This window comes from Pecten maximus, chromosome 13 (assembly GCF_902652985.1).
Source record: "Pecten maximus chromosome 13, xPecMax1.1, whole genome shotgun sequence".
Classification (NCBI taxonomy): domain Eukaryota; kingdom Metazoa; phylum Mollusca; class Bivalvia; order Pectinida; family Pectinidae; genus Pecten; species Pecten maximus.
Window position 1 is genome coordinate 36,695,004 of NC_047027.1, and position 12,990 is coordinate 36,707,993.

Consider the following 12,990-nt stretch of genomic DNA (forward strand, 5'->3'; position numbering starts at 1 on the left):
TCAAAAATGCTCTTATTAGATACTATAAATAACTCTAGTCATGGCAGGAAGACTGTTTTTAGGAACAAATAAATGTTCATCTGTTGAGTTTGGGGTAAAAGATATATATTTCTGAAAAAGGCCCAAAACTCACCAGTTTGACAATTTGACTTGAAAAGGTCATTCTTACTATAATCAGATGTCTTAAAAGTAGGATATAGGAACATTTTTAATGGCTGAAATGTCCCCCTTTGCATTTCAAGGTCAAAACAAAATATGTGTTTATACCTACATAAGTCAAATCCGGTCAAAAAAATAATGCTCCTACCCAGTGCTATAGACACTATTTTTCAGGTTTGGTTATTTTTGTGACTTAGAATTATTCCATGCTACAACTTACCACAATGTAACTCTATGAAAGAAATTGTTAGCATCTACATCAAATTATTTGTGATTTTAAGACACTACATGTCCAAACAAACATTTTGGTATATAATATGACAATTTTTGTGCAAATTTTAAGATATTTATTCGTGTTTGAAATTCAACATTATTCTGCTATATAGATGACCTTTAAGGTGGAAAAAACCCCAAAAGCAGGTAACTTGGGAGAACACTTACTGTCCAATCATAAGTTATACATGAATACTTACTGTCCAATCATAAGTTATACATGAACACTTACTGTCCAATCATAAGTTATATATGAACACTTACTGTCCAATCATAAGTTATACATGAACACTTACTGTCCAATCATAAGTTATACATGAACACTTACTGTCCAATCATAAGTTATATATGAACACTTACTGTCCAATCATAAGTTATACATGAACACTTACTGTAAAATCATAAGTTATATATGAACACTTACTGTAAAATCATAAGTTATACATGAACACTTACTGTAAAATCATAAGTTATACATGAACACTTACTGTAAAATCATAAGTTATACATGAACACTTACTGTAAAATCATAAGTTATACATGAACACTTACTGTAAAATCATAAGTTATACATGAACACTTACTGTCCAATCATAAGTTATATATGAACACTTACTGTCCAATCATAAGTTATATATGAACACTTACTGTAAAATCATAAGTTATATATGAACACTTACTGTCCAATCATAAGTTATATATGAACACTTACTGTAAAATCATAAGTTATATATGAACACTTGCTGTCCAATCATAAGTTATATATGAATACTTACTGTCCAATCATTGCTGTTTCTCTGTTTAAAAAGGCGAGAGAAGGAGAACACGTCCCTTGGTAAACATGATAGAACATCACGTGATCGTTCTATTCCAGCCACCTGTCAAAAAGCCGAAGAGTATATTTGTCGGTTGAAAAACTAATACTGTGAGATACTTTTACAAGTTGGTACCAACATTACACTCCTAACTTCACCAGTCCACGAAAATAGAAAATATTATTTAACAATGAATATTTCCACTGGGCAATTGAACGAATATGGGCTACCCATCTTTAAACAGAAAGAGGTTAGGACCAGTTTTTGTAAAGGCTCGTGTCTGGGTGTATGGCCTGGGGGGACCCTTATCATTAGGAAACAAGACATATCTTTTAAAAAGATAAACGGCATAGTTTTAATGCTGGTGGTTATACTGTAAAACTGATGGTGAAATAAATTAACGAACTAAAGCGTTTTAGCACGAATAACAAAATTATATCACTTTAAATCATTTTTGGTAACAATAAGGCTGCATTTGAATTAGGAATATGATTTTATTAATGTGTCATTTAAAAAGATAATCTACTTATTCAGCTTGCATTCAATCCAAACTTTAATTCGTTTTTAACTGCATATCTGCATTTTGCATTTACCACTACATTGACCAATCACATACTTCATCTTGACCAGTAACGCCACCTGTCGCGTCATATCCGGGGCCAAAAGAAAATTATACGGCTTTGCCGAAAAACGCGATGCGGGAAGAGAGATTAGGCCCCATATGTACAACATATTAAGTCGCATTCGTGAGCACAGTAACCACTCGGAACACCACCTCGAGGTGTTCCGAGTGCACAGTAACGGGAGTATTCATTTCTCATGACGTGATGTTCGTTTCATTAGCCGTAACATAGTGTATGGTGCAGTCAATCAACAGGTGTGCAGTTAATTAAAAAGTATGCAGATAATTAACAGGTGTGCGGTTAATTAACAGGTGTGCAGATAATTAACAGGTGTGCAGTTAATTATCAGGTGTGCATGCATTAGAAGAATTGTACAAGAACACACGATATACGCACTTTACAATACAAATTGGGAATAAGATACAGCAGAGCCAAAATTAATTCAACTGCATCATACATTTGTCATTATTCGTCAGTAATGCTAAGGGCCTAAAGTGTTGATACTTGTGAGGTGATGAAATACACTTAAAATATATTTAAATAAATTTAAAAATTTGGACGAGGAAGTGCATTAAATTCATAATTCAATAAATGTCATAAATAGTCTGAATTGTGTCACTGCTCAAATGAGTGCAAGGAATTAAATAAAGCAAAATAAAAACTACAACGTACAAGGTCACTTAACTTCGAAATTAAATCGAAAGGTAAGAAGAGAAAATAACCTGAGATATTACTGACTTAATTAAGTGGCACACTTCGATAACTGTAACGTCAAATCTACGGAAATAAAGTACACGATTCCTAATAACAGACAATGGTTTTGATAACGGGGTTATTTTGAAAAGCAATTTTCATTCAAAACTAATACACACCTGGCCTTATATTATACTAAAACGATCTAACCAATGATAAAATTATCAGATATTTAACAATTGACTCAAAGTGGTGATAACACTCTTCTATATAATTGATTTATTTGGCGATTGATGTGTGGTGAGCTTTTTGTAATGACTTGATGACAAGCCCTTTGTAATGATTAGGTAGTAAGCCCTTTGCGATTTCATGGTACTATACATTTTGTGATTGCTGGATGGTAAATTAATTAATTAATTAAATCATAAAAACAATGTACAGAAGACCGGACAGAAGTACTATATCAATCTCATGTATTATTTTGAGTCTGGTATAGAGGACTTTAAAAGTCCTGAACCAGAAATAAACTTATCTTATCTTATCTTATCTTATGGTAAGCTCTTTGTTATGATTAGGTAGTAAGCCCTTTGCGATTTCATGGTACTATACATTTTGCGATTGCTGGATGGTAAGCCATTTGCTATTGCTTAGTGATATGCTCTTTGTGATTGCTGGATGGTAAGCTCTTTGTTATGATTAGGTAGTAAGCCCTTTTAGCGATTGCTGGGGCGTAAACTCTTTGCGATTTCTTGGTACTAAGCATTTTGCGATTGCTGGGTGGTAAGCTTGGCAGATGAACCGGAACTCCTCCGAATTCAACGTTACCCGGCATGCCACGTTGGAATTCCTATAAAGAGTGGCAATGTGCAGTTGAGAATGTGCCGTTTCATTTGACCAACCATCGGTGGACTGATTACACTTTAAAAGTTCCACAATGTCAGACGCCATCACCTATGCAACAAATTACACTTCAAAGTGCCCCTTTTGTGGCCCCATCATATGTGGAAATACTTCATTCAAAGTACCCTTTGTGTGGCCCCATCACTTCTAGACTTGTAAAGTTGTCATTATGTTTAATATTTTTTGTTTTTTCTTGTTTTTGTTTATTGCTTTTTTTTTTAAATTTTCACCATCTCAAAAATCAGTTCAGAAAAAGACTAGTTGAATGTTTAAATGGTGTCTCAAACATTTCTGAACCCTGAATGATGACAATCTCCCCGAGGGAGGTTTAAAATCGTTAAGATGTACAACAATATATGACTGAAGAGCGTCACAATAAATCACGCAAACATCATTCGTAGCTAAAAATGGGTCATGATAACAATGGCATTTCAACAATATAGATAAAGGACTTAATAGAAAACAAGATATAACCATCAACGTAGTTAGGTATATTACCACTGAATGTAAGATTTTTATCATCAATGGTGTTAGGTTGATCAACACAAATTGTACTGAAACAATGCAGCCATTGTTTTAGTAGCCGACAGGAGCAGGACAAGCCAGTCAACTACAGCGCATTGAACAGTAATAGGAAAATCAGTATTTAAGTTTCTGAACATCTGTGATATATTAATACATTTATGTATGTAACTTGATAACTGGTGGGGTGAAAGTCCAGTAGGCTAACGCTCGTAGTCATTCAGAGACAAAGGATGGGGACGATTTAATCCTATTGTGTATTGGCTTACAAACCCAAAGATGTATACGTATTTACATAATGTGATCTACATGTACGTGTAAGGTATTGATGGTATCTAGATAGGTGTGTTGTGTTTGTAACGTATTGCTACAGCACAGTAAATAAACTTTGGCATTTATTTTCGTGTTAGAATGCCAGTTAAAAAGAAATAATGATAATGATTCTATATGAATAAACTCTTATTGTTGCTTCAGTGTATCTGGGTCTTTTTACGTACTGAATTACCTACCACATGTGGTTTAGGGTGATTAAGCAGAAATTTGATGGGGATGAAATTACATCATCACAAATAGGTTTTAGATGTGAGATATACCATATGTTGATATTTTAGGCACTCTTAATACGGATATATATTTCCAGGGTTAATTTATCATTTGACCTTATATGGGTAAACCGTGTACTGTCGTCATTATGCCAAGTGATTAAATGTATCGAGTTTATTTTGTACAGATATTGTGGTACATGTAAGGGTCCACTGGATTGTTTGTTATCGTACTTGTAATATATATACATGTATAATAAAATAAAAAGCCAAACACAGATCTGCTGTCTCCCTAGTACTTTCGTGGCTACATCGTGCCGCTCTTCTTCTTCCTACCATGACATACATACATGTATATATATGAACCAGGACAGAGAAATGAACTTGGAAAAATTAAGATCGGTCACAGATGTAAAATTTATTACATGTAGTAATCAAGATTTTTATTGGTTCTCCATTTATTAGTTTCGATTTAAATCTCAATTTAACAGTTTCAATTTAAAAATAAAATGATTGTGGTGGTCAGAAAATCAATCCATCATGATAACACTATATATATATACATTCATGAAAAAATAGATCATTTTTCGTGTAACTATTTCTCGTATTTTGTGGTGACGTAGATTTATAAAATCTTTGTGATACAAATTTCAGTTCCCAACGTGATTTATGATGTATTTCCATTTTTTTTTTTCAATATAAAAATGAGTTTCGTCATACAGAAAAATGACAACCCACGCGGTCACTTTATACTGACACATAACCAATCCTTACTGCAAACTCCGTCTGACGTCACACAGATAGCAATAATTATCAATTTTTAACAGGCGTTATCTGCTAGATTTCATATCGTTAAATGGTAAGGATCATAGTCTGGGTACACACAACGGTCAGGGGCATAGGCTATCTGAGTATAGACAACAGTCAGGGTCATAGTCTGTCTGAGTATAGACAACAGTCAGGGTCATAGTCTGTCTGAGTACACACCAACAGTCAGGGACATAGTCTGTCTGAGTATAGACAACAGTCAGGGTCATAGTCTGTCTGAGTATACACCAACAGTCAGGGTCATAGACTGTCTGAGTACACACCAACAGTCAAGGTCATAGTCTGTCTGAGTACACACCAACAGTCAAGGTCATAGTCTGTCTGAGTACACACCAACAGTCAGGGTCATAGTCTGTCTGAGTATAGACAACAGTCAGGGTTATAGTCTGTCTGAGTATACACCAACAGTCAGGGTTATAGTCTGTCTGAGTATAGACAACAGTCAAGGTCATAGTCTGTCTGAGTACACACCAACAGTCAGGGACATAGTCTGTCTGAGTACACACCAACAGTCAAGGTCATAGTCTGTCTGAGTACACACCAACAGTCAGGGACATAGTCTGTCTGAGTACACACCAACAGTCAGGGTCATAGTCTGTCTGAGTACACACCAACAGTCAGGGTCATAGTCTGTCTGAGTATAGACAACAGTCAGGGACATAGTCTGTCTGAGTATGTACTAACAGTCGGGAGGGTCATAGTCTGTCTGAGTACACACCAACATCAGGGACATAGTCTGTCTGAGTACACACCAACAGTCAAGGTCATAGTCTGTCTGAGTACACACCAACAGTCAGGGTCATAGTCTGTCTGAGTATAGACAACAGTCAGGGACATAGTCTGTCTGAGTATGTACTAACAGTCGGGAGGGTCATAGTCTGTCTGAGTACACACCAACATCAGGGTCATAGTCTGTCTGAGTATAGACAGCAGTCAGGGACATAGTCTGTCTGAGTACGTACCAACAGTGGGGAGGGTCATAGTCTGTCTGAGTACACACCAACAGTCAAGGTCATAGTCTGTCTGAGTACACACCAACAGTCAGGGTCATAGTCTGTCTGAGTATAGACAACAGTCAGGGTTATAGTCTGTCTGAGTACACACCAACAGTCAAGGTCATAGTCTGTCTGAGTACACACCAACAGTCAAGGTCATAGTCTGTCTGAGTACACACCAACAGTCAGGGACATAGTCTGTCTGAGTACACACCAACATCAGGGTCATAGTCTGTCTGAGTATAGACAACAGTCAGGGTCATAGTCTGTCTGAGTACACACCAACAGTCAAGGTCATAGTCTGTCTGAGTACACACCAACAGTCAGGGACATAGTCTGTCTGAGTACACACCAACAGTCAGGGTCATAGTCTGTCTGAGTATAGACAACAGTCAGGGTCATAGTCTGTCTGAGTACACACCAACAGTCAAGGTCATAGTCTGTCTGAGTACACACCAACAGTCAGGGACATAGTCTGTCTGAGTACACACCAACATCAGGGTCATAGTCTGTCTGAGTATAGACAACAGTCAGGGTCATAGTCTGTCTGAGTATAGACAACAGTCAGGGACATAGTCTGTCTGAGTATGTACTAACAGTCGGGAGGGTCATAGTCTGTCTGAGTACACACCAACAGTCAAGGTCATAGTATGAGTACGTACCAACAGTCAAGGTCATAGTATGAATACATACCAACAGTCAGGGTCATAGACTGTCTGAGTACACACCAACAGTCAGGGTCATAGACTGTCTGAGTACACACCAACAGTCAGGGTCATAGACTGTCTAAGTACACACCAACAGTCAGGGTCATAGTCTGTCTGAGTACACACCAACAGTCAAGGTCATAGTCTGTCTGAGTACACACCAACAGTCAAGGTCATAGTCTGTCTGAGTACACACCAACAGTCAGGGTCATAGTCTGTCTGAGTATAGACAACAGTCAGGGTTATAGTCTGTCTGAGTATACACCAACAGTCAGGGTTAAAGTCTGTCTGAGTATAGACAACAGTCAAGGTCATAGTCTGTCTGAGTACACACCAACAGTCAGGGACATAGTCTGTCTGAGTACACACCAACAGTCAAGGTCATAGTCTGTCTGAGTACACACCAACAGTCAGGGACATAGTCTGTCTGAGTACACACCAACAGTCAGGGTCATAGTCTGTCTGAGTACACACCAACAGTCAGGGTCATAGTCTGTCTGAGTATAGACAACAGTCAGGGACATAGTCTGTCTGAGTATGTACTAACAGTCGGGAGGGTCATAGTCTGTCTGAGTACACACCAACATCAGGGACATAGTCTGTCTGAGTACACACCAACAGTCAAGGTCATAGTCTGTCTGAGTACACACCAACATCAGGGTCATAGTCTGTCTGAGTATAGACAACAGTCAGGGACATAGTCTGTCTGAGTACGTACCAACAGTCGGGAGGGTCATAGTCTGTCTGAGTACACACCAACAGTCAAGGTCATAGTCTGTCTGAGTACACACCAACAGTCAGGGTCATAGTCTGTCTGAGTATAGACAACAGTCAGGGTTATAGTCTGTCTGAGTACACACCAACAGTCAAGGTCATAGTCTGTCTGAGTACACACCAACAGTCAAGGTCATAGTCTGTCTGAGTACACACCAACAGTCAGGGACATAGTCTGTCTGAGTACACACCAACATCAGGGTCATAGTCTGTCTGAGTATAGACAACAGTCAGGGTCATAGTCTGTCTGAGTACACACCAACAGTCAAGGTCATAGTCTGTCTGAGTACACACCAACAGTCAGGGACATAGTCTGTCTGAGTACACACCAACATCAGGGTCATAGTCTGTCTGAGTATAGACAACAGTCAGGGTCATAGTCTGTCTGAGTACACACCAACAGTCAAGGTCATAGTCTGTCTGAGTACACACCAACAGTCAGGGACATAGTCTGTCTGAGTACACACCAACATCAGGGTCATAGTCTGTCTGAGTATAGACAACAGTCAGGGTCATAGTCTGTCTGAGTATAGACAACAGTCAGGGACATAGTCTGTCTGAGTATGTACTAACAGTCGGGAGGGTCATAGTCTGTCTGAGTACACACCAACAGTCAAGGTCATAGTATGAGTACGTACCAACAGTCAAGGTCATAGTATGAATACATACCAACAGTCAGGGTCATAGACTGTCTGAGTACACACCAACAGTCAGGGTCATAGACTGTCTGAGTACACACCAACAGTCAGGGTCATAGACTGTCTGAGTACACACCAACAGTCAGGGTCATAGTCTGTCTGAGTACACACCAACAGTCAGGGTCATAGTCTGTCTGAGTACACACCAACAGTCCGGGTCATAGTCTGTCTGAGTCGCACCAACAGTCAGGGTCATAGAAGGTCAGAGTATACTAATTGTTGTAGTTGGTGACTACCTCACTGAACAACATACGGAAAATCAGTCATAAGCCATCCAGAGCAATTAGGGTAAAGTTAATTGCCTAAAGACACAACAGCGACAACACAGACCGTCCCGTTTCTCAGCTTCTAGAGAAACACAAACCGACACGGGAAGGAAGATTCGAACCACGTACCTCGGATCTTCATCTAAGATCACGTGGTCGGTGCTCTTACCGCCTGAGCTAACACTGCCCCACACAGCAACAGAGGAAAATAAAGCGAGGTGAGATTAGAGCAGAATATATAACGATATTTATTAACGGTACAATAACATGCTACAGTCAGCAGGCTCCTTAACACATAAAAGAACAATGTTGATGCCGCAATGAATTTCACATTAGTCGCCTTTTGGCGGTGGCATGCTACGATGTACAGCGGACCTCAGTATTAAATTCTTTCATGCATCATGCTGTCTGGAGAGGGGTTGGGGGTGGTCACAAACAGTCGACTCGCTCTTAATACATAGATAAAGCTGACGTATTATTATGTAGCAGGTTAGAAAATAATATCCAAAAACCAAAGAGCACATATAATAAAATCTTTCAAAAAAATCGGTTCAGATAACTAACACATGATTTAAATAATGACAGGTCTAATATATGGAACAAAATATGTTTTTCAGTGTCTTTTTTTTGTAGGGTGCCTTGATGTTCTTCACTTTAAAGTTGTTTTGTTTCTTGTTTTACATTTCAGTGTACCGATCCTGTTCCTGTGTCGCTGTCATTCTGGAAACAAATATATTGAATGTCTATAAAACAATGTGATAAATGAACCATCATTAAGTCTCCTACAGAATGACACTGCATAATTGTAAATGCCAACAGAACAAAAAATAACGAAAAAAAATATTATCGCATGCGAAATATAATTAAGTTGTGGTTTAAACTACCAGACAGTGAAGATGACGTAATCAGCAGAGATATCATTGTCAATGTGTACTTCCGAGTGATCAAGTACGAGTGCACATCCGGGTGACCTCTTGATAACCTAGTGAGCATTAAGTGCGTCCATTCAACAACATTAAACAAGCCTCAACACAACATCGATACAAACATATAATGATTCAATTTTTATGGGAAAAAAAATTAAATAAAGTTATATATATGCAGGCTCCGGTTTCATAAACGCTCAATTTCAAAGTTTTAAGTTAAGAAACTCCCTGAGTTAATGAATATTTATGAAACAGACCCAAGATGCCTTTGATTTTGTATATATTATGGTGTAGAAATCATTTTAAATCCTTGGTTCTGAGTATTTTTTTGATGTTTAAAATATTACGTGATTAGATTGTAAAGTAGAAACATGTAAAACCTGCATCAGCTTAACTTAACGTGAACATTGCATCTGTTTATTTTTAGCAATACAAATGCCTTGAAATAAAATTGAAAAAAAAGCAAAACCACAAAAAAAAGAGTACAATAGAGTACAATAAAATAAAAAAAAAATGCTCATGTTTCAGGTTTAAATTGAAGAAACGTTCGATTTTTTTTCAAGATTTATGGAATGAAGATTTATAAAGTATCATATTGGTCCCGGAATTCTAGCAGGTTCGGTGTGTTTGGTATGTACCGAAAAATGACCAACCTGATTCGCAGAGCATATCTGATTTTCTTATTATTGTTATTTCAATAATGGATGTATATTCATATGTGAAATCAGCGATGCATTATGTTCATACATTCAGATTTCATATACATATACAGACGTAGAAAAAAATCAGGGTATTTGTTCGACGCTCATTCCCCTGTAACACCTGGTCGCAGTATCCCAGTACTCTTTCAAGAGAGTCATATTTTGTCCCGTTTTAACGAATCATGTTACGATTTTGATGATAGGTCGGTGTTCCCTGTAGTTTGGAAGTTAGAAGGACGAATAAGTGAAATAGGTATTTATATTGCTCAAACATGCATAATAAACTTAAAGATTTTAAATGCAGTGTTGTGTCATTTTCTTCTCGTGAAAATAGAGTGAAAATTCAGAATAAACATAACTTATCAAAACAAATATATATTGATATTCAATTTATTCAAACCTTAGGTGTCTCGTTTACACCCGTCCTCATATGACCCTGACTGTTGGTGTTCCCTAGCTACCCGTCCTCATATGACCCTGGCTGTTTGTGTCCCCCTAGACACTCGTCCTCATATGACCCTGGCTGTTGGTGTCTCCTTGACACCCGTCCTCATATGATCCTGACTGTTGGTGTCTCGTTTACACCCGTCCTCATATGACCCTGACTGTTGGTGTCCCCTAGACACCCGACCTCATATGACCCTGACTGTTGGTGTCCCCTAGACACCCGTCCTTATATGACCCCGGCTGTTGGTGTCCCCCTTGACACCCGTCCTCATATGACCCTGGCTGTTGGTGTCTCCTTGACACCTGTCCTCATATGACCCTGTCTGTTGGTGTCTCCTTGACACCTGTCCTCATATGACCCTGACTGTTGGTGTTCCCTAGCCACCCGTCCTCATATGACCCTGGCTGTTTGTGTCCCCCTAGACACTCGTCCTCATATGACCCTGGCTGTTGGTGTCTCCTTGACACCCGTCCTCATATGACCCTGGCTGTTGGTGTCTTCTTGACACCTGTCCTCATATGACCCTGTCTGTTGGTGTCTCCTTGACACCCGTCCTCATATGACCCTTACTGTTGTTGTTCCCCTAGACACCCTTCCTTATATGACCCTGACTGTTGGTATCCCCTAGACACCCGTCCTCATATGACCCTGTCTGTTGGTGTCTCCATGACACCTGTCCTCATATGCCCCTGTCTGTTGGTATCCCCTAGACACCCGTCCTTATATGACCCTGACTGTTGGTATCCCCTAGACACCCGTCCTCATATGACCCTGTCTGTTGGTGTCCCCCTAGATACCCGTCCTTATATGACCCTGACTGTTGGTATCCCCCTAGACACCCGTCCTCATATGACCCTGTCTGTTGGTGTCTCCTTGACACCCGTCCTCATATGACCCTGGCTGAGGACGTTATACCCCTTAGACAAAACAAAAAACTCATTCAAATAATTTAGTTGTATAGTTTTAACCAACATTTAATCAAATATAACAAAATATAGACGTCGGACTAGCTTGTGAAATGATTCTAATGCCTCAGGGCGCCAGCAAACATTTAAAGGTCAACTTGCATAAAGATATAAATATATAATAGGATAAAACATAGTATACGAAGAAGAGCAGTTTGGTTGTCACCAACTTTCTTAAACCACAATGATTTCACAGCATGAATATATAGTCATGGCAAGTCCTAAGTTTTGTTCACTGCTTGGTGGGGCTGCGGTGGCCGAGTGCTTAAGGTGTCCCGACACTTTATCACTAGCCCTCCACCTCTGGGTGGCGAGTTCGAAACCTACGTGGGGCAGTTGCCAGGTACTGACTGTAGGCGGTGGTTTTTCTCCTGGGTACTCCGGCTTTCCTCCACCTCTAAAACCTGGTACGTCCTTAAATGACACTGGCTGTTAATAGGACGTTAAACATAAACAAACCAAACAAACAAATCACTGCTTATTAGTCACGTTCCTCGAGCTGCCGAAAGCTTTTCGAAGGAAGAACTCACCTCAACATGATTAGCAAGGTACGTTATGGTAATTTATGATAAATATATAATATCGGACCGTTGCATAACATAAATTTGCAGACAAGTCCATGGCTGTTAATATTTGTCTGTCGTGTATATTGTAGCTCACCAAGGCAGTATTATACTTTAACTCTTCAAATCATTCGGTTTTTGTCAGAGTGAATCACTATCAAATCAATATTTATCAAACAAACAATGAATGATTGATGATACTTATGTTTATTTAACAAAGACCATTGTTATGTTAGACAAGCTAGTCCATTGTAATGGATATCATACACGGTATGATACTAACTAAAGTATCTTCAATATTGTTTATTTATTTATTTTATTTTATTTATTTATTTCATTTATTCATTATTTATTTTATTTATTTATTTATGTAATTTATTTTATTACTCCATTTACTTATTTCCTTTATTATTTTTTTATTTTATTTATGCTATTTATTTTTTGTTTCTATTTATCTATTATATCTATTTATTCATTTATTTATTTATTTAATTTATCTTATTTATTTATTTATTTATTTATTTATTTCATCTATTCATTTATCTAACGGCTTTTACATACGTTATCTTCTCGATAGAGGAGGTGACAAACA